Here is a 22,471-nt window from a genome sequence, read left to right on the forward strand (position 1 = left end):
TCCCAGCACAATGAATATAAAGCAGTACTTTGTGTGGCTAAATGTGGAATTTCATTTTCTACTACATTCTGCCAGTTCAGTCATGATGGATATAAAAATTATGCCTCTCTCCGGTCTTCTTCAGTCTTCAAACTCTACGTTTGTCCAGTTTTGGTATCTCTTGCATCTCAACTGGTATTGCTGTTGTCTGACTCTAAAATGTTTTATAAAAGAAGACATTTCAGTTTCTTCCATTCAGAAACTACAAACGTACATCTATGAACTCTAAATGCATATCCTAATGTCTTCTTAGTTTGGATGTGTTCTTGACAGAAGTCTTGGGGTCTTTTACAATGTCTTTAACACTTAAATAGAAGCTGTTGTGCAGATACATTACGAGTGTGGTTTGCAGACACATTTCATTTGCACAAATGACAGATTTATACTACCAACTTTCCTGTTTTTCTATTTATCATGCAATTGTGAAATTTCGTAATAGTTAAAATTGTGACCAATTAACTTTGATCCTTGTTGCCAGCTTTGAACTAAAGCTAAAGCCTTAGAAACTTGAACTTATCAATTGCCATCTTGGATTTGTCAAAACAGAGAAAAAATGTCCTTGACTTTTAAACAAATAATTCTGCTTGAAGTCACAAATCATAGTAATTATTTAAACTATGGTTTGGAGGTTTTTTTTTAAATTTCCAAGTTCCCTTGACCCCAATCTGTGTAGGAAATGAGTACATATTGGGAATTGAGTATGGGAGTAGAGAACATTCCTTTGGGAAACTAGAAAAAAATGTGAAAGTTCACCGTAGACCAGGGGACCTCTCTCTGTGTTGCCTTGTTTCCTTCTCTTACATAACTAACCTATTCGCTGGTTAACTTTCCTTCACTGGCAATCACTCTAGGCACTCTGGTCACTCGCTCTCCTGCGAACTGACCAGCTGTTCTTTTTCATTTACTTTTATTAAACAGGAAGATCTAATTGATCTTAGCTTCAGTAGACCATAGCAATTTGTTCCTACTTTTCTCAGTGCAAAGAATTACGAAATCTAATTCTTTCATTAAGTTGAAATATCTTTGGAATTCAAGTATTACATTTATGATGTATTAATTATAATATCATATCCTTTAGCTACTTAACCAAGGTAGAGTAGAAGTCATTTCAGTTTACTTATGTGCACATTTCCTCCATTCATTTAGCTGAAGTGTCAATTTAATGTGCTCTGTCTTACACTGAACAAGGTCCTGCTATAAACACTTTCTGCCTTGTCACTTTTCCTTTGAAATGTGACTGATTAGATTCTGAGATAGATTAATCAAGTGAGGGTTTAACATTTTCTTGATAAATTGCTTTTGTAACATCTTATCTGTAGACAGATGAGAAGTCATTTTAGATTTGAACAGAGGAAACCTTTAGCCTTGCTACTCTTCAGGGTTAGCTGAAAAACATTTGAAGAGAGGCTTGTAGAACTATCAAAGGTATTCACATACCAAAAAAGCGATCTTTTACATCAATAATATATATCTATTTGACTGTGTTTCTAATGGATCTTTTGAAGGTTAAATGTTTCCCCATTATACCAGTTGCCTTCTCTATATGACTACCTACAGCAGACATAAAATCTACATATACATTAAAAGTTATTACCGATTTAAGGTTATGCTGAGTATGATTTTGAGTTCAGGGATAGAACCTTAGTACTTTATGGGACCTTTATTAGTATGTTATCATTAGTTGGGGCATTAGTAGTGTCCATGTGCACATCTTCAAATCTATTCAAAGGTAAACTTTTGGTAGAGACAAAGTTAAGCTTGCTGGGGTGAGACTTGATATTAAACAATTTTACTTCTGTAACTGAACATACAGAAAATAGTTATGGCCAGGTCAAATCAGCACCAAGTACAAATAAGGTTTCACATGGTAGAATGGTCTGAAAAGTGAGATTCCATCGGATCCAAAGTGAGTAGACGAAGTTGGATTCAAAATTGGCCTGGTGGAAGGAGTCAGAAGATGGTCGTGGAATCAGATCTGAGGTCTGTGATCAGTGGTACGCTGTGATGATCTCTGATGAATCGGCCCAAAACATCGATTGTTTACTCTGTTCCATAGATGCTGCCTGGCCAGCTGAGTTCCTCCAACAATTTGTGTGTGTTGGTTGGATTTCCAGCATCTGCAGCTTTTCTCTTGTTTGTGAGGACCAGTGCAGGACTCCCTGCTGTTTATCATATATGCTAACAGTTTGGATGAGAATGTTGATGGCATGATTAGTAAGTTTGTGGATGGTGCAAAAATTAGTGAAGTGGTGGTCAGTGAAGACTACTGCCCAAGGTTACAACAGGATCTAGAGTAACTGGGAAGTGAGCAAATAAACGTCAAAATGGAATTTAACTCAGAAAAGTGTGAAATGTTGCACTTTGGCAAGTTAAACCACGCCAAGATTTGAACAGTAAATGACAGGGCCCTGGGAATGTTGTAGAACAGAGTAGCCTAGGTGTAGAATTTCCCTGAAAGTGCTGTTGCAGGTAGACAAAGTGGTGAAGAAGTTATATGGCATTCATCAGACAGGGCATTAAATACAACAGCTAGAATGCTATGTTACAGCTGTATAGAACATTGGTGCGACAGCTTCTGGAATATCATATGGACTGCTGCTTTCTATTCTAAAGGCTGTGAATGCAGAAAGAGTCATAAGGATATTGCCAGGACTGGCAGGCTTAAGTTATGAGGAGAGTCTGGAGGACTAAGACTGTTTTCCCTGGTGCAAAGGAGGCTGAGAGATGACCTGAGAGAGATTTGTAAAATCATGAGAAGCATAAACACGGTGGATGGTCACAGAGTAGGAGAATCTGCATCTAGAGAGCATAGGTCTAAGGTGAGAGTGGTATAATTTAAGGGGAGGCAACCTTTCCACATAGATCTGGTGGGTATATGGAACGAGTTGCTAGTGGAAGTGATAAGGGTAGGTACATAAGCAGTGATAGCACAGACCTTCATGAAGCAACCCCAGAAGAAGAATATGTTAAAGATTCATTACATGCATAGAATTTGGAAAGGGTAGGAAATTAAAGACTTTGGAAAAAACAGGAATTGCAACCTAAACAGAGAAATGTTTTAAAATGAAAGTACATTTGTTCTTATAAGTATCTGAACTAATTTCTTAACCCCCTCTCTCTCTCTTTTAGTAATTTGTTCTTGTTTACCAGGTTTATGTGCTTTTGATGACATTCACTACTATACTTTAGTGGCATGGTTACCATATCAAATGATTTTGTCATTTCTAGCTTTAGGGTAAAATTGAACGATGAACGTCTGTAAAAATGGAACTCATATGTTAGCCAGGATTCAGTCCAGTCTTTAACTTCCAGAGACTGTTCTACCATCTAGTAAAATTCTGGAAAATTATAACTTCAAATACTAACCTTTATTTTAAAGTTTATTATCTTCAGGAAATAAAATATATCTTTGAAATAAGAAAATTTAGCATTGTGTGTTGTTTGCAGGAGAGGTTTTCAGAATCCTATGCACTTTTCCATGGAGATGTGATTTCTAAGTTTCCTTCCGAAAGACCAGGCTCCAAGTTTGAAAAAAGTGTTCTAATTTGAGAGTCCTAAATAAGTGAAACTATTTTCATTATAACCACCCTAAGACTAGCCCTTAATTTCTTGAAAACATAAATTAAATCTTCTAAATTGCAGAGATCGCAACACTAATTTGTATAATCATGTCTTGTAAATTACTCCTTGGAGATTGAGGACTGTCCTGATAAATCTAGGCAGTATTCCTTCAAAGACCAATAAATCTTTTCCAAGATTTGGAAGCTAAAGCATCTGGTAATGCTTTGGATAAGATATTCCTGCACTGTACTCAATGTCTTTTGTTCGGAAGACTGTGGAGTATTTAATATTTCTGTAATATTTGAGTAATATTGTAAATATATTATTTGACTCGGGATTCTTTGTTGTTTATATAATCCATACAGGTTCTATGTAAAAGTACATGAATGTCATTACGCTACCATGCCACAGGTGAGTACCTCCCTAAAGAAAAGGAAAGTAAAACTAAGGACACATGCACCCACTGATCCTGTGCTTTTATTTTGATTCGTCTTTGAAGTATACAAAGTATAACAAAGATGAACATACTATTTGCCTGCTTCATGGAGAGACTGGCAAGGGGAGTTGTGATTTTCAGCTCCAGGACATGATTGTTGGTCATGAGCTGAATCTTTCTCCTTATATGGTTAAAGTTGACTGTTATAATTAAGTTATTGTTCTTGAAATAAATTTTTTTCCAAATTTCAGCAACAAAGATTAGATAAAATTTGGAATCATAGGATTAGGTGCACAAAATATTATCATATTCAGTTTTAAAGCAAACATTATTTGATGGTTTGTGTTTCTCTATCTATCCATTTCGTGCCCATTTTGTAACTGGATTGATAACTGCATCATAAAGCAGAAGTGTCATGTTATAATAATGCCCTAAACCTGCATGCACTAATATCACAGTTTACTGTCTATACCTGTGTAAAATTGTTTAGCAGCTTTCTGCATTTTTTGCTTTTCAATTGCTTAGTCATTCTTGTAAACATTTTCAGCCTTTGATGGATGAAAAGAAATTTGCTCAAAAACGATGCCCACTGAAAACCAAACTTACTGGCTTTCAAACACAATGTTTCCATACCAACAGGCATAGTTCTCCTCATCACTGAGGACACCTTCAAGAGGCAATGCATTAAGAAGGTGGTATCCATTGCTAAGGACCCTCATCATCTGAGACATGCCCTCTTCTCATTGCTACCATTGGGAAGAAAGTACAGGAGCCTGAAGATCCGAACTTCATCACTCAGAGGCATCTTCCTCCTCTCCGCCATCATATTTCAGATCGGTTCATGAACACTACTTCATTATTCCTTATTAGTGCACTATTTACTTACTTTTGAAATTTATGGTTATTTTATGCCTCTTTGCACTATACGGCTGCTGCAAAACAACAAACTTCATATCATATAAATTAGTGATAATAAAAAATCGGTTCTGATTCTGACAATATTTGGTTCTGCATAGGAACAAAAAAATCTCTTAAGATTTGAATTTACCGGTATGCAGGTAGTTCTCGGAAGCCAGTACTGTAAATGCTTATCTGCCAGGATTTTGTTTCACCTCGAGTTTGAGTTGGAGGAATGATAATTTTCTCAATGATGCTTTTGTAAGCAAACTAATATTTAATTGAGCACTTTGAATGAGAACTTGGTCATGTTATTGACATCAAGAAGGAATTATCATTAAGTTTACCAGAGGACATGTAGGATAAATAAAGGACACCGAGCAGATGAGTATTATGTTTAGATGATGCATTATATTAGAATGCACTTTTATTACTGCATTAATTTTGTTTTATTCTGGGCAAGTGTAAGCACAGACGGCACTTTAATACCTTATGATCTGGGAGATTTCACTAGTCAACTTGAAAATCCTGTAAGAAGGAATTACAGTTAGAAATTTTCACAGAGTGCAGTGGCAATAAACGTATGTTTGAATACATCTTAACAGAGGTGGATGCTATTCCTGTGCTTCTTTTAATGGAAGCCACGTCTAGTTGATGAGAATACATATGGAGATCATCTTACATTTTGATTGACAAGTGAGAAAGAGACAAAGGTTAACAGTGGTGGTGAATTAAAGGATCAGATAGACATGAGCAGTGTGACTATTATCGAAAGATACTGTCAGCACACCTCCTATAGTACAACTCATGAACTGCAGGACATGTGCAAGCGACCAAAGACATTGAAACACCAAGTTTAATCAAAATTAAGATAACATTTGATTACTTCCGAATGCATGTAAATTCCAGGGCCTGAAACAAGCAGAGATGCTTCTTAGCTATACCTGGAAGAGTAAAGTTCCTGAAATTAATCATGGAGTCTGGGCCATTTCCTTGTGTTTAAATGATCATGTCAGATGGCATGGAAACTTGCACTTTGACCTACTTTGTCTGTGCTGGCCATCAACTTCCTCTCTATGTGAATCCCATTTCCTAGTACTCAGCCTATGGCCTTCTATGCCTTGCCATAGCAAGTGCTTAATAGAATACTTCTTAAATGTTATTAAAGTACTGTAACTGTCTCCACCACCTCCTCTAGATGAAAAAATTATTGCCATTTCCCCTCTAAGTCTCCTACCTCCCTCTATATGTACCTATTTTCTCTAATTATAGACACCCTTTCTTAGGGGAAGAAGTTTCTCATATGTGCCAGCTGATGCTCCTCCTCAAACAGAACCTCTCAGCCTTCTCTGATCAAAAGAAAACAAATCCAGTCTCTCCTCATAGCCAAAAAACTTGTTTACAGATAATATCCTGGTGAATATCTACTACATTCTCTTTGGAGCATACACATGCTTCTTATCCTGGATCTATCCTGGGCCCAACATCTGGATGCAATCATGGAGAAGGTGCACCAGTGGTTATAATTCATTAGGAGTTTGAAGAGATTTAGTATGTCACCAAGGACTTTAACACATTTTCAAAGTAGAAGACTAGTTGCATCATAGTCTGGTTTAAGGGGTCCAATGCATAGGAATGCAAGAGGCTGCTGAGAGCTGTAGATTCAGACTGCCCAAACATGAGAACAACCCACCCACCTTCAAGGGCATCGCCAGGAGGTGGTGCCTCGAAAAGGACTCTCAGCATCTGGAACGTGCTCTCTTCTCATTACTACCACTGGGGAAGAGGTACGGAGCAGAAGACCCAAACATAATATTTTAGGAACAGATACCTCCTCCATCATCAGATTTTAAAGAACCCAGGTACACTACCTGATTATTCCATTTATTTATTTTTGTAATTTATAATAATTTTACACCTTTTCACTGCACTGCTGCCACAGAAGAACACATTTCATATCATATCAATCATCAGAGAGTGAGGTAAGTGTCCCACAAGGCCTTTTAACTACTTGATCTACTTGTGCTGTTTCCTTCAAGAATCCTTCGACAAGGTCCCTTTGTTCCTCTGTGTGTCCTAAGGTCCCTTCATTCACCAGTTTAATACATCTTCCCAAATATATCATATCACTTCACATTTTTATGGATTAAATTCCATCTACCATTTCATTCCCTTTTGGACTAAACATCCACAAAGGACCTTGTTAAAGGCCTGTTTGAAATCCAATTTGACCACTTTAGCCACATCGACTCACCTAATCCTCAAAAAATTCAAACAAATTAGTGAGACGGGACCTCCCCAGAAAAACAAATATGTTGAGTATAACTGATCAATCCACTCCACCCCAAGTACAGATTAATCCTGTCGAAGAATTTTCTCCAATGTTTTCTTTACCACTGACGAGTCAGGATGTCACGCAAATTAATGCCCGGTGTCTCGTCTGAAGTCATGATACTTTCTATTTTGACAGTTCATGGTTCAAAAAGTTCAAAGTTTAAAGTGAATTTATTATCAAAAAAATCACCAAATATTACTCCAAGATTCATTTTCTTGTGGGCATTCACAATAAATACAAGAAAAACAACAGAATCAATGAAAACTTGAAAACATGGACAGACAAAATCCAATGTGCAGAAGACAACAAACTGGCAAATTAAAAAAAAGGAAAAGAACAATAAATACCAGGAACATGAGTCGAAGAGTCCTTGAAAGGTTGTTGGATCAGTTCAGTGTTGGCGTGAGTGAAGTTGAGTGAAGCTATCTCCTTTGGTTCAATAGCATGATGATCGAGGGATACTAACTGTTCCTGAACCAGGTGGTTCACTTTCCCATTGACATTTGAGCCTCTGTAACAAGAGCAAGGGTGACAAGGGTTTTCTGCTAACCACATGATTTGTGACTTTAATGTTCAATCTATAGAATGTGGACAGACAAGCAGATGGAAGAAACTACTGGCATGCTCAGGCAATGATTCCAAAGTCTATACTTCCCCGGGAATTCTCACTCTATCAGGTGAATGTGCTTAAAGATTCACGATCGCGTACTGCAGCCTGCTTCACCTCATCATCACAAGGGTTCAAAGCTTCTCACCAGTTACGGTAAATAACAAATAACAGCAGAGAGAGAGGTTGTACTACAGAAAGACAGTGGCAATCATGACAAGTAAACACAAAGTACACTGCAGATGCTGTGGTCAAATCAACAGGTACAAAAGCTGGATGAACTCAGCAGGTCGGGCAGCATCCATTGAAACGAGCTGTCAACGTTCCACTGCGAAGTCTCTTTGAGGTATGCCTACCCTGAAGAAGTTTAAATCTTCTCTTCAACAGGAGTTCAGTGAGACCATTTCTCACTGCTCACCCTCTGTGATCTCCACCTCTCTTCGCACCTGGCACCTTCCACCCTCCCCCCACCTTCTTTATAGGGCCCCTGCCCCCTCCTTCTTCAGTCCTGATGAAGGGTCTCAGCCCGAAACGTTGACTGCTCATTTCAACGGATGCTGCCCGACCTGCTGAGTTCATCCAGCTTTTGTACGAGGCAATCATGACAAGCTCTTTCTGGCCGCGTTACTCATGTCCAATTCATCGAACGACATCAGCAATAATCAGTTCCTGATGTATCCACTGTTCCAATATCTTTCACATATCACGGTCCATTTCACAGTATTAACAAACAAAAATAATTGAAAAATTAACATAGATCTTTTAAATTGAAGGGTTTTCAATATCATCCAATTATTAATCTATTTACATCATTCCCCTTCATATCCAGACACATGTCTTTATTATTTCAAACATAAACTTCAGTCACAAGAAAATACACTATATATACACAAAGCAAACCAGTGCAATACTCTTTGCATTCTCAGCATCATTTGGACAATTCATTCAGTACTGTTACTACTCACATGGCCTTGTGGGGCAATACACCTTTCATTGTTTAAAGGGCCTCCCTACCCAACTCCTCTCTTCGTTTCCAGTGGGGGAAGTAGCCTAGGCTGTGGCCTTTCTGTTGGCTACACCAAGCTTTGGTGGATCCCTCAGCATGTGCTGTACTGTGCTGGAATACGCGAGTAGGCAGCATTCCACTACAGATATCTAAATGTTCTGAAAGGAACTTTTTGCACAGCTTTAGTTTTAATCACTGCGACTGGCAAAGCCAGTTTTCAATGCCCATCCTTGAGCATCCATGTCAAAGGAGTGCTGAGCTTAGGAAAAAAAACTTTGAGTTTTTCACATTTGGATATAGTTGGGACTACTGAACTCCTCTATTCCCCACTCTGACCTTTTACTTCTTCTCACCTGCCTATTACTTCCTCCTGGGTCCGCTCCTGCTTCCCTTTCTCCTATGATCCTCTCTCGTCTCCTATCAGATTCCTTCTTCTCCACTCCTTGACCTTTCCCACCCACCTGGCTTCACCTATCACCTTCCAGCTGTTCCCTTTCCCATTGCCCCCATCTTTTTAATTTGGCACCTTCCCCCTTCCTTCTCAGTCCTTAATAAAGGTGTCGGCCTGAAACGTTAACTGTTTATTCTTTTCCATAGATGCTGCCTGACCTGTTGAGTTCCTCCAGCATTTTGTGTGTGTGTTGCTTTGGGTTTCCAGTATCTGCAGACTTTCTCCTGTTTATGTAAACAACTTAATTAATTATTAAAGCTAGCAGTTAAATAAATGGATAGTTATTGATTAATGAACTGCTCTAACTCCCATTTTTTTTTGCCCATGCACCTCTTTGGAAGTTAGTAATTGAAACATGAAAATGCTCTATTGATGTGTAGCTTCAAATGTCAGTAGCCAAGTAAAAATGGAAGACATCCTGCATGGAATTGTGTAAAATGCAGTGAGACGAAATTTTGTAAAGTCCAGTTCAGATAATACAGTCTATGCGGGCATTAAGAAGGGAATTATCTGGAATTATTTTGGAACTAAATGAGAAGATAAGCAATAAAAAGAGCTAAACCCCTTTCACTTAATATATTTGTTGGCCATAATTTCGTTTAGGATGAGGGATAGCTGTGCTAGAACTTCTAACTCTTTTCAACTTTGGCTTCACATATTGGTATTAAGCATTCCAAAGGCAGCTGCTGTATACATATCAGCTTAGAAAACGTGTAGAAATTGGCCAACAACTTCAAACAAGCCGATAATTCTTCTACAAATTGAATATACAGATTGGATGACACTTGAAAACACAGAGATAGAAAATAAAGTGGAATGTGGCTTCCCTAAACTTCAATTGCAGACCTACCTAAATTGTTTTTGTTGCCCAAACCAATTTGTAGCAGTAATTGGTTAAAGCTGGTGGGGTGGTATTTAAGGTAGTAAAAGATTTATTTTCTGGATTTGAAACAGCAAGCAAGTCCTTGCCATTTGTTCCCAGGCAAGTATTGATGCTTTGTGTGTTTATTGAAACATTTATTTTTGTTTTCTTTATCTCTTAATTTTGGATGGTTATGCCAGAAAGACCAATTCTGACCTGAAAGAAAATGGGGAAGGTTTAGCATTAAGTGAAACATAATCAGTTACCCCCATAAATGAAGCAATTCAACTGTAATTCCAAGACCCCTATGCTCAAACTCAGCCTATGAATCACTTCTGCAATTAATGTGACTATGTGGATTCATTATACTGGTAGCATTTATCTGATATTTTGTGGGAAACCCAGAATAAATTCTGTACTTCCATTAGTGATATTTGCAAGCAGCCAGATTATTTGGATTTCCTTCCATGTTTGGGATGAAATGTGGGACAGGAGTATGAGGAAGATCCATAGTGACACAACATACGCTAAGTTTAAACAAAAATAGAACATGTAGGAGGTTAAGCTGGCAGGATAAGAAGAGAAGGGACAGTACCTACCATGCTCTATGAAAGTAGTGGTCGGTTTAATCCTTGGATTGATATCCTTCCATCTAACACCCAAAGAGCAAACATAACACAAAGTGATCTCCAGAGAACAAGGTTGGGCTCTGCAACACCTTCTCTTAGTTATTATGAAGCTGTCTAATAGTTAAATTGGAACCAAAGGTGTGAAACCATGCACTGGATGTATATATGCAAGATGCCTTCCTGGAAAACAAGCTGAAACCACATCTTCAAAACACCACTGTGTTGATGTCAGTTACAGTGCAGATATGATTTCATGGGTACAATGTTACTCCTGAGCTACATAGTTGAGCAATGGAATGTTTTAGTTCAGCCTGAATAAAAAGAATCTTGAAAGCTCACTAGTATCTTAAATAATATGAAAGGTCACCAACCAGATCTGCATGAAGATATCATGGAATATATACAAGTTATTTGGTGGATTGCTAGGAATATGTGTGTTTAGAACTTTTCTGCTCTTGCCTAAAGCTTGATGAGTCTGAAAGAAGTTGTCTGTCTCATTCTGCAGTGCTTTCCTATCTGTTTAAAAGCTAGTGCTAACACAAGTTTCTTCAGATGCATTAACGGCCAAATTGGCCTTTGCTGGGAACTGAGCAAATCCTGAAAAGCTACTATGCATAGCAAGGGAAACTACCTGAAGAGGCAAGTGGAGAGGACCACTGCAGAGCAGACAGCTAGATATGTACTGAATCCTGCGCAAGCATGTTATATTTGTTAGAGAAGACCAATAAATGAGATACCATTGCTTCAAAATGAGATCATTACCAAAATCTGAAATTATTTCACCTACATGCAACTTTAGACCAAGGCAAGGGCAGTATTGCCCATGATTGCATACTATTTTGCCTAATGTTTATGTAGTTGTCTTTGTCTAACAACACTTGGAAAGATTATCACCAGTCTACATCCCACAATGCACTGCTGCACAGAAGCTAACATTCATAGAGAGAGTCTAACTCATTCCTTTTGTCAAATAAACAGAGAAAGCATAAATGATTTGCAAGATTTATGTATTTTGAAGTTGATTAATTGACTACTGACTGAAGATTGGCCTAAAGTTAAAAGGTGTGGTGGCAGAGTGATGGCTGGCAGGTCAATGAATGTTTAGGAATCCCACAGGATCATATGCTACAGAACAGAATCCACATTCTCAAAGAGCCTTCCTTCCCCACACAAAGTAAATGAAGAAAGATACCAATGTGGTCAGGGTGATGATGTGAGGATTCAAGGGGGAGGAGATATCTGGCAATGGGGTCATAGGAAGGATAAGGATATCACTTTTGGGGAAAAATTAGGTGTTTCAGTATTAGGTAATATCAATGGGGTTGAAGAGTGAGGTGTCATCAATTTAGTTCAGCACATGATAAACCACACTGGACAATGACCTTGCCTTCAAACTATACCTCTTTATTAATCACAATTTGTAAAAACAATTCAAACAAAACTCATCAACTCTGCAGTTACAGGGCACTTATATATAACTTCACAACTTCTAAACTCAGTACTCATACTTGGGTGTTACTTGCTCCAGATAAATCCGACTGAGGTTCAACCTGATGAGTTCTTCTCCACATCCCTGACTCAGCATCCTCTTCAACAATGATTATTCCCTAGAGTTATTGCTCCTAAACATCCTGTGAGGTATCTTTGGGTACATTCCTCTGTGCACCTGCTAGACATTGCATTGATTTTAGATCAAAAAACCATGTTCATTACTTTCTTTATATGCACTGGCTTCTTCAAATTCCTCTTTGTTTTCACATCATTTTAACTGTTTAGCCACCTGCTCTTGTGACTATCAGGGAGTTTGTTTATACCTCTGTATAGGATGTCTGCTTCCAATGAAGAGTGCTGGGCAATAGACCTCATGCAGGAAGGTGATATGTAGTTAGGTAACTTTTTATTTTCAGTTGGCACAGGAAAGATAAGTTCAATGGCTTCCTTTGGTGTGATTACTCTTCCACGATTCTATTACTTAGATGGCTACCTGAGGTGGCTTCCCATTGGCTAATATAGCCTGGGTTCTGTTCAGGCTGATCTCATATAATGGTACAGCAAGGCTCTCAGGCATTGTTAAGGTCTGGTTCTGTATGAATGGCCTGTGCAATAATGAGCCATGGAAGTGTGGTCCAATGTCACAGAAACAGTACTGTTCATAGCGTAGTGTCTAGACTCCACTGCATGCCAGTATGTCTGGGACCTTGTAGACCCAAAACAAAAATAACAGAAGCTGTTGAACTCACAGTAAGTTGACAATTTTATTTTATTGTTTTTCATTCATTGAAATTAAACCAAAGTATCACATCCCAAAGAGGAAGAACTATTCTAAAAGAAAGATGACACAACCGTGGCTAACAAGAGATGTCAAAGCCAACATAAAAGCCAAAGAGAGAGCATATAATACAGCAAAAAAATAGTGGGAAGTTAGAGGATTGGGAAGCTTTTAAAAGCCAACAGAAGGTAACTAAAAAGTAATTAAGAAGGTAAAGATGGAATATGAAAGTAAGCTAGCCATTAATATTAAAGAGGATACCAAAAGCTTCTTCAGCTACATAAAGTGTAAAAGAGAGGCGAGAATGGATATGAGACCACTTCAAACATAATCTGGAGAGGTAGTAATGGGGGGGGGGGGGGTGGCAACAAAGTGGTGGATAAACTGAATAAGTATTTTGCATCAGTGTTCACTGTGGAAGACACTAGCAGTATGGTGGAAGTTCTGGGTGCCAGGGGTCATGAAGTGTGTGAAGTTACCATTACTAGAGGGAAGGTTCTTGGGAAACCGAAAGGTGTGAGGTAGATAAGTCACCTAGACTGGATGCTGTACACCCCAGGGTTCTGAAAGAGGTGGCTGAAGAGATTGTGGAGCCATCACTAGATCCTGGAATGGTTCTGGAAGACTGGAAAATTGCAAATGTCACTCCATTCTTCAAGAAGGGAGAGAGGCAGGAGAAGGAAACTATAGACCAGTTAGTCTGACTTCAGTGGTTGGGAAGATGTTGGAGTTGATCATCAGCGATGAGGTCTCAGGGTGCTTGGAGGCACATGATAAAATAGGCCATAGTCAGCATGGTTTCCTCAAGGGAAAAACTTGCCTGACTAATTTGTTTGAATTCTTTGAAGAAATAACAAGCAGGATAGACAAAGGAGAATTGGTTGATGTTGAGAACTTGGATTTTCAGAATGCCTTTGACAAGGTGCCTCACACGAGGCTGCTTAACAAGCTATGAGCCCATGGTATTACAGGGAAGATTCTAGCATGGATAAAGCAGTGGCTGATTGGCAGCAGGAAAAGAGTGGGGAAAAAAGGAAGCCTTTTCTGACTGGCTGCCAGTGACTAGTGTTGTTCCACAGGGGTCTGTCTGGGGACCAATTATTATTATGTTATATGTCAATGATTTGGATGATGGAATTGATGGCTTTGTTGCAAAGTTTGCAGACAATATGAAGATAGGTGGAGGGGCAGGTAGTTTTGAGGAAGTAGAGAGGCCACAGAATGTCTTGTACAGATTAGGAGGATGGGTAAAGAAATGGCAGGTGAAATACAGTGATGATAATTGTATTGTTATGCACTTTGGTAGTAGAAATGAAAGGGTTGACTATTTTCTAAATGAAAGAAAATGCAAAAATACAGGCGCAAAGGGACTTGGGAGTCCTTGTGCAGGATTCCCAGAAGGTTAACTGCAGGTTGAGTCTATGGTGAGGAAGGCAAATGCAATGTTAGCATTCATTCCAAGAGGACTAGAATATAAAAACAAGGATGTAATGTTGAGACTTTATAAAGCACTGGTGAGGCCTCACTTGAGTATTGTGAGGAGTTTTGGGCCCCTTATCTTAGAAAGGATGTGTTGAAACTGGTAAGGGTTCAAAGGAGGTTTACAAAAATGATTCCAGGACTGAATGGCTTGTCATGTGAAGAACACTTGATGGCTCTGGGCCTGTCTTTGCTGGAGTTAAGAAGATGAGGGGTGACCTCATTGAAACCTATTGAACGGTAAAAGACTTTAACCAAGTGGATGTGGAGAGGATATTTTCTGTGGTGGAAGAGTCTAAGACCAGAGGACACAGCCTCAGAACAGAGGGGCATCCTGTTAGATTGGAGATGAGGAGGAATTTCTTTAGCCAGGGAATGGTGAATCTGCAGAATTCTTTGCCACAAGCAGCTGTGCAGGCCAAGTCTTTATATATATTCAGGGCAGAGTTTGATAGATTCTTGATTGGTCAGGACACGAAGGGATACAGGGAGAAGGCAGGATATTCAGACTGAGAGGAAAAATGGATCAGCTATGATGAAATGGTAGAGCAGACTCAATGGGCCAAATGTCCTAATTCTGCTCCTATATCTTATGGTCTAATACATTGGTAACTCTTGGTGGTTCTGTTTCTAGACCATTGGCTTCTGCATCTCTGGTGAGCATTAGCAGTAAAAGATTGTGGTAACAAACATCACATTATATTACCAGTTCTTCAAGAGACTGAGACCATGAGGTTGAGGAAGAGGATGAGGAGGTGGTGGAAGCAGATGAAACAGATGAGGAAGAAATGTAACAGGAAGTGGAGGAAGTTGAAAGGAGGCTACAGTACTTCCTCTATTTCAGTTGTATTTTGCAATCTACACATCAGTGAAGTCAACCACAACTCTCCTCACTTCCTTGTCTTTCATTTATCACTATCACATCATACATTTTCAGACAAAACAAATGCATAAAGCAATAGAGAGTGTGCATTATATTTAAATTTTATAATTACATATTGTATAAAGTGAACAAATCAAGCATACATAATGGAAAATCGACAGAAACAGAGATTCTGAAAATCTGAAATTAAAGCAGAAAACACCAGCAATACTTACAAGGCAGACAACATATGTGGAAAGAGAAATAGTTAATGAATCATGTGAAGACTCTTTTGCATAAATGGTAATTTTGTGCTGATGGAGAGAAAAACTGAGTAAATATCACAGATGAGCTGATTAGTTCTAAAGAAAAGTGAGCAACATGAAGTTGTAGTGTTCGATAGCAAGTCGCCAGAAAGCTGCAGTGTGAACAAACAGAGATCAGTTGCTGTTCTGCATTTTTTCTCTATGAAAGGGACACTGTTGTGTCTCCTGCCATTGCTTGGGAAAGTGAAATAAGTAGGAAAATGAATAGTAAGAGACAGAGAGTGGACCAAGGCATTGTAAATGCGATAGCATTTTCACTACCAGTCACACCATTTCTCGTGACATTCACTACGAGCCCACTGACTCCCACGGTTCCTAACTATACTTCTTCCCTCACTACTTCCTTAAAGGTTTCTGCCCATTCTCCCAATCCTTCTTGGCTTGTAATATTTATCTCTGATAACAAAACTTTCCATATAGATGTCTTTAAAGTGTATTACTTCTTATGGAGTCATGGGTTCTCTGGACAGAGAATGGACAGCATTTCCCTCACATTTCAGCCAACCAGCCTTTACATTCAATGGATTATCCTTTGTAACTTCGGTCACCTCCACTAGACTCCACTACTGAAGATATCTTTCCCTGCTTTCTCCTCCCCTCCCCTTTAAGTATTTCAGAAGGACCATTCATGGTGTGACTCCCTGGTTTGCTCTCCTGTCTCCATCAACCCCTCCCCTTCTCATAGCACTTTCTTAGAGATGCAACACATGCCGTTTCAGCCTTCCCCTTCACACCATCCACCTGGATGAAGCAGCACATCAGTGAAAATTTTTAAATTTAATGCACTGCTTTTAGTGCTCACTGTTCCTCGTCTGCACGGGAGAAAACTAAGTACAGACTAGCACTTGTGTTCTGTCCGAAAGGAGATCCAGATATCCCAGCTCCTGTTACTTTAATTGTCTAATCCAATTCCACTCTGACCTTCTGACCTCTGTGTCTCTGGTCCCTGGTAATGTTATAACGGCAGTCAACTCAAGCCTGAGCAACAGCACCTCATCTTCCATATGAGCCTTCTGAACTCAATAATACATTTTCACTTTCTCTGTATCAAATGGCAATTTTTCTGGGGTAAATCATTTCTCTGTGATGTAGGTTCAGTTTTTCTTTCGTAGAACCTGACATGCTACACATCTCCTATAAATGAAAGAAGTTATAACTTTTATCGATTCTCTTTCTCTCCCTCAAACTCCCCCCATTTTAACATTTTGTTTACAGCTCATCTCCACAACAACCCTGGTCTCACCTCTGGCCTTCACATCTTAAAACAAGCTGGCTTTCTCAGCTTTCCCAATTCTGATAAAGGGTCTTCGACCTGATAGAATGTGTTTCTCTTTCTGCTGAAGCTGCCTGACCTGCTGAGTGGTCTCAGCTTCTAGTGTTTTCTCTCGTGTGCAGTCCCACGGGGCTGGTTTTCCAGATTCCATTGCCATTCCCCATATTTCAGAGAGATACTTCCCAGTGGTTGTGCAATGTAATTTGAGCGTCAGGTTCAACTTTACGGAGAATATTGCTGTAACACTGCACCAAACTGAACAGACGATGAAGTGTGATGCAGTTGGCAAATTTGAAAATTTTAAGAACTCAGTGACCTTGATAATTCATATAATTATAAAAATAATCCCTGCTCTGCATTCAGTCTTCAATCTGCTGCCATTTTATCCTGCTGTCTCCTGAACTTACATCTGCAGGAAAACACACACTAAGAATAAATGTATACAAACATAATATTTAATATTGTTCTTATGGAGTACATGTCAACCTATGTAAATTTACTTGATTTCAAGGATGAACTGCTTGAATCCATTGTAATAATATATGTAGATTATTTTAGTTTTCAACTCTAAGCCAACCAATCTATAGCTGACTATCGAAAAAGCATTGAGTTTTGAGATTAAAGCCAACAAATTTTAATGAGCATTGGATGCTGACGGGTGATGTGACAGAGGTTCAGAAAATCAGAATTGCCAAAGTCTTTCCCCCTAATAAGGGCATAGATTTCAGGCGAGACGGGGAAGATTTAAATGGGATCCAAGAGGCAACTTTTTCCACACAAAGGGTGGTGTGCATTTGGAAGGAGCTGCAGGAGAAGTTAAAGAAGCTGCTACCATGATGGCATTTGGACATTTAAATGGAGAGGAAAAGTTGAGGGGACGTGGGCCAAATGCAGGTAAGTGGGACTGGCTCAGTTACACAACTTGGTCAGCGTGGAGGTGCTGACCCATATCTGTGTTTTCTAGCCGATGTCTCTATGACTCTAACTTCTTCTGTTCTTTCTTTCTCTTTCTTTATTTTCTCCACAGTTTACATCAGAAGATGTCACAACTAGTGTTGTTCACAATTTTGGTTCATCTTTCAGAAGTACCTTCCCAGCCACAAGGTACAGCCCACCTTTAAAAGGTGTAGGATACCTCTCAGTAACACTTGACAATCATGTTTAGTGTGTCCTTGTTTGATGTGCATACCAAATGAACAGTATAGATTGTGCCACTGGATGCAGGCTGTATTAAAATAGCAGGTAGAATGGAATGTACAAATTATTTAATTGGAGGTGCAGAATTAACCTGTTCATTCATTGAAGAGCCAGGATCAACAGAAGCCTCACCACACACCCATTTTAGGCAGTTAGCCAGTGTAGTCCCCACTGACTGGAAATAAAATTGGCTGGCATGGGATTTGAGAGTTAGACATTAAAGGCCCAGGAGACTACATGTGTCCACGTGGCTTCAGTTTGTATATCCTGATATGCTGGGCTCTGATTGGCTGAAATTCCAGCCAAATTTCATATCAATTCAATTGACATAAGAGATTTGCAATCTGCTGCCTTGTTTTAACTGGCCTGCATTTGACACACAGTCTGCCCTATGTGTGGTTATAATGCCATATGGGCTTGAATACATTTAGCTGTTAGATTGGCTAATGTTAGGAATGACTTGCAGTCAGAGTTACATGAAGGATTAACAGGCTTTCAGGTTGTTATCCACAATTGTCTCCACCAGTCAAACAGAGACTCAGCCACTCTTATAAACCCCGAGCAGTTTGATTAGAGCAAAGTAGGAGGTCTGAAGCCTACTGTTGGTAATGTCAAAAGGAAGTGCCAAACAATTAAACTTACCGTAATGTTAAAAATCACAAAACGCTCTGCAAATGATTTATTGCAATCAGCACTGCTGCAATAATGGTGGATTCGACTTTGCTTGAAACTTTTATGACACTGAAGAACATATCATTCCCTGAAAGCAAATATCGCAGCTGCTGACAGTTATCTAGGGACAACATCACAAATATTATTTAGTTAAATAAGTGCCAGTAAATATTACACAACGTGTCTTTAGCTGTTGTTTATGTTAAAGTGGACAAATCACTTTTCTGGCAAGAAAAGAAGGTGTGTTGGTTATGAAAATCAAAACAATAACAGATGCTGGGAATCTGATATCAAAATGGGAAAAAATGGATATGCCCAGCAGGTTAAGCAACTTTAGTGGATAGTGAAGACTCTAGAGCAGTCCTAGGAAAGAGATTTTTTTTTCCCCTTACATTGCATAGAATTGATCTGATAAAAGGAATATCTGCGACAGGTTGAGACCAGCATTGTTGGGAGGACAAATTGTGAGGTTATCCACTTATTGGGTTAACGAGGATAACTAAAGAGTGAAATGACACAGGAAAGACCAAAATGCAGGACTACCAGAACATGTTGTTCAAGTCAGGACATGTCAATGGTGAGAGAAGAACTGAGCTGACACTAAAGGAGAAATTACCAAATCTAAAATGTGACCCAGGTGCATCCACATTGTGACTGGTGAGTTTTCAGTTGGAATCCATGTGGGATAGCTGGAACCAGAAACATTTGCTAAGGGAAGTGGTGGAAGCGTGTGTCAGTCAATACCTTATCAAAGACAAAAAGGGACATGGACGCCATTGACGGAGATCAAAGAAAAAGAGAAAAGCAGACATCCCATAAGAAGTTTGAAGGAGCTTCTTCTGGATTGCCTCTCCTGGAAGAGAAACGGCTGTGAATTTATTAGTCATAACCTTGTGTTTGCAGAAAACATGATGTTTCCAGGAATGTCTCTATGCTTGTGCCATAAGGCAACTTGTGATGCAAGTAATGGTTTTGACTGGAATTTAATTATCTTTCCTTTATGACTGTCATAGTAATGGTTATGCCATGTTTCTATTTATTTTCATATGTTGAGCATTCATTTTGTTCGAATTTGAAATGACTAGTGCTATCATATTTCTGATAACCTTGAGGTAATTCATACACTGTTAAATTATTGTCACTGAGGGGGTTATCAATGTGTCAGACTCCTCAGCAAAGAGTGAAGCAGAGATTGGTATTTAAATAACACTGGAGCAGGCTTCAACCCTCCAGTTTAGAATTCAAGGTTTGTGCCCTAGGAGAACTGTAAACATGCAATAAAATTTTTCAAGGTAATATTAATTGTGTGTTGTAAACTTATTGACTATACAGTACATACCCCATGGCTGGTATGTTTATGCATCTCATATACATGCAAGATAGCACCGAATTTGTGGAGGCCTAATATGGACACAGAAAACAATTGTTTTTTTTATTGTCAGAATTCACCTGTATTGTGTATAAAGACAGCATGCTTCACAATGTAATTTCTAAGCTACTAAATGCAATATTTATGTCATGTGAACTCAAGGCAAACTCAGGAATGATCTAGATCTTGTGTACTGTTTGGCCCAGTGTAGCTACACTGTGAGCCAGCTGAGCCTAATTAGCCATCATCTGCAGAATCACATTTTCTTCTCTTGCATACAATTTACATATTTTTGGACTAGAACCTATTTTACTTGTTTTGAATGTAGATCATGAAATAGTGATCTCTGCTCCTATTTCAATTTTAGATCAATCCATTCCTCCAGCAAAATTGGGCACCTTTTAAGCACTCATCTGTTTCTGATATTTTGTCCATCTATAAATATACTTACTTGACCAAATGTGCTTTCAGCTACCAAAGCTCGAGAATTCCCCCATTAAACCTTTTCATATTCATTTCTTCTCAAAAGATTAATATACAGATACTGCATATGCAGAAGTAATTGGTAAACTTATAGAAGGTTATTAAGAGGAAAATTGAATAAAGACATAAATAGCTTTCCTTTCAATTGTGTACAGTAGCACATTGGTGAGATTATCCTATGAGGAAAGGTTAGACAGGCTACACTTCAATATAGTGGAATACAGAAGACGGAGGAGGTGACTTGAATGTTCTTGCCAAGATGGATGTGGAGGAGAGTTGAAAGGTTATTTCAGTAGGCAAATTATACACTTTAGGTTGCAATTAGATCAGCTATGATCAAATTAAATGGTAGCGTAGGCTTGAGGGACTAAGCAGCCTACTCCTGCCCCTAATTCACATGTATGTTCATACATAAAACTACTTGTGTAAGCATATTTCATGTGCACAATGCATAATGGATAAGAATCTATCAAATAATGGCTGATACAGGTGTAAAACAATGTCAGAGCAATTTTTTATAGATATCATGCCACAAAAACAAATGAGTAAAGTGCTGGAAGTACCAAAGTAGCTGAGAACATTTTAAACTGACAAGCTTTCATTAGCACAAAGAAAAGTTGGAAGTCAAAGATGTTTTAAATTACAGAGAAAGGGTAGGGATGGAACAAGCAAAGGGCATTCCGTGATAAGCTAGAGGCCAGGAGAAAATACATTGCAGATGCAATTGGTAGTAATGTAGTAAAGGCTTGTTGATTGCAGAGGCCTCTGGAGGAGGTGTATGGAGGCGTTCTCCAAAAGGCTATTCCATTCTGCATTTCTTTCCTCCAGTGTAGGGAAGACGATATCAGCATTCAGTGCTGTACATATACAAGTGAACCTCATGGAGAGATATTTCGTTCACTGGGAGATAGCAGAAGGGCAGGAGTTGCTTTTCCACCAGCTGAATGGGAAGATACCGGAAAGGGGAATAAATGTTCCTGGAAATGGAAGAGTGGAGCAAGGATCCATAGAGGGAATAGTCATTTAGGAATGCTGAAAGGGGAGGGAAGTGTACAATACTGAGTGATACCATGGTGCAGGTTGTAGTGCTGTCACCCAACTGCAGTGACTAGAGTTTAGCCTGTGCCTTTGAACCCTTTCTAATTATGAACCTGTTCAACTGTCTTTTAAATATTGTAGTTGTACTCAAATCTACCACTTCCTCTGGCAGCTCATTCCATATACCTACCACTCTGTCTGCAAAAAAAAAATCCCTCAGGTGTTCTTTAAATATCTCTGCCTTGACCTTGACCTATGCCCTCTAGTTGTAGATACCCTTACACTGGGAAAAAGCCTGTGACAATCTATCACCCATGTCCTTTGTTTTTTTTAAACAAAAACTCTAAAAAGTTACCCCTCAGTGTCTTTACAACTTAATCTTCAGACCTGATTACAACTTTGTGAATTTTTCTGTACTGCCTCTAACTTAATTACTTTACATAAATATAGTATAGCAAGCAGAACTGCATACAATATACTAAGTGCGGTCTCACCAACATCTTGTAAACAAGTAACATAATTGTACGCAATGCCCCTAGATGAAGGTAAGCATGTCATATGCCATATGTATCACTCGTTCTACACTCTATTACTAGTTTTGGGGAACTATATGCATTTGACATCCCAACAAATTATTCTGGATCATTGGTGAAAAAGATTCATGTGTATTTGTTGAAGCA

Source organism: Hemitrygon akajei, chromosome 8 (assembly GCF_048418815.1).
Source record: "Hemitrygon akajei chromosome 8, sHemAka1.3, whole genome shotgun sequence".
In the NCBI taxonomy this organism is placed as follows: Eukaryota; Metazoa; Chordata; class Chondrichthyes; order Myliobatiformes; family Dasyatidae; genus Hemitrygon; species Hemitrygon akajei.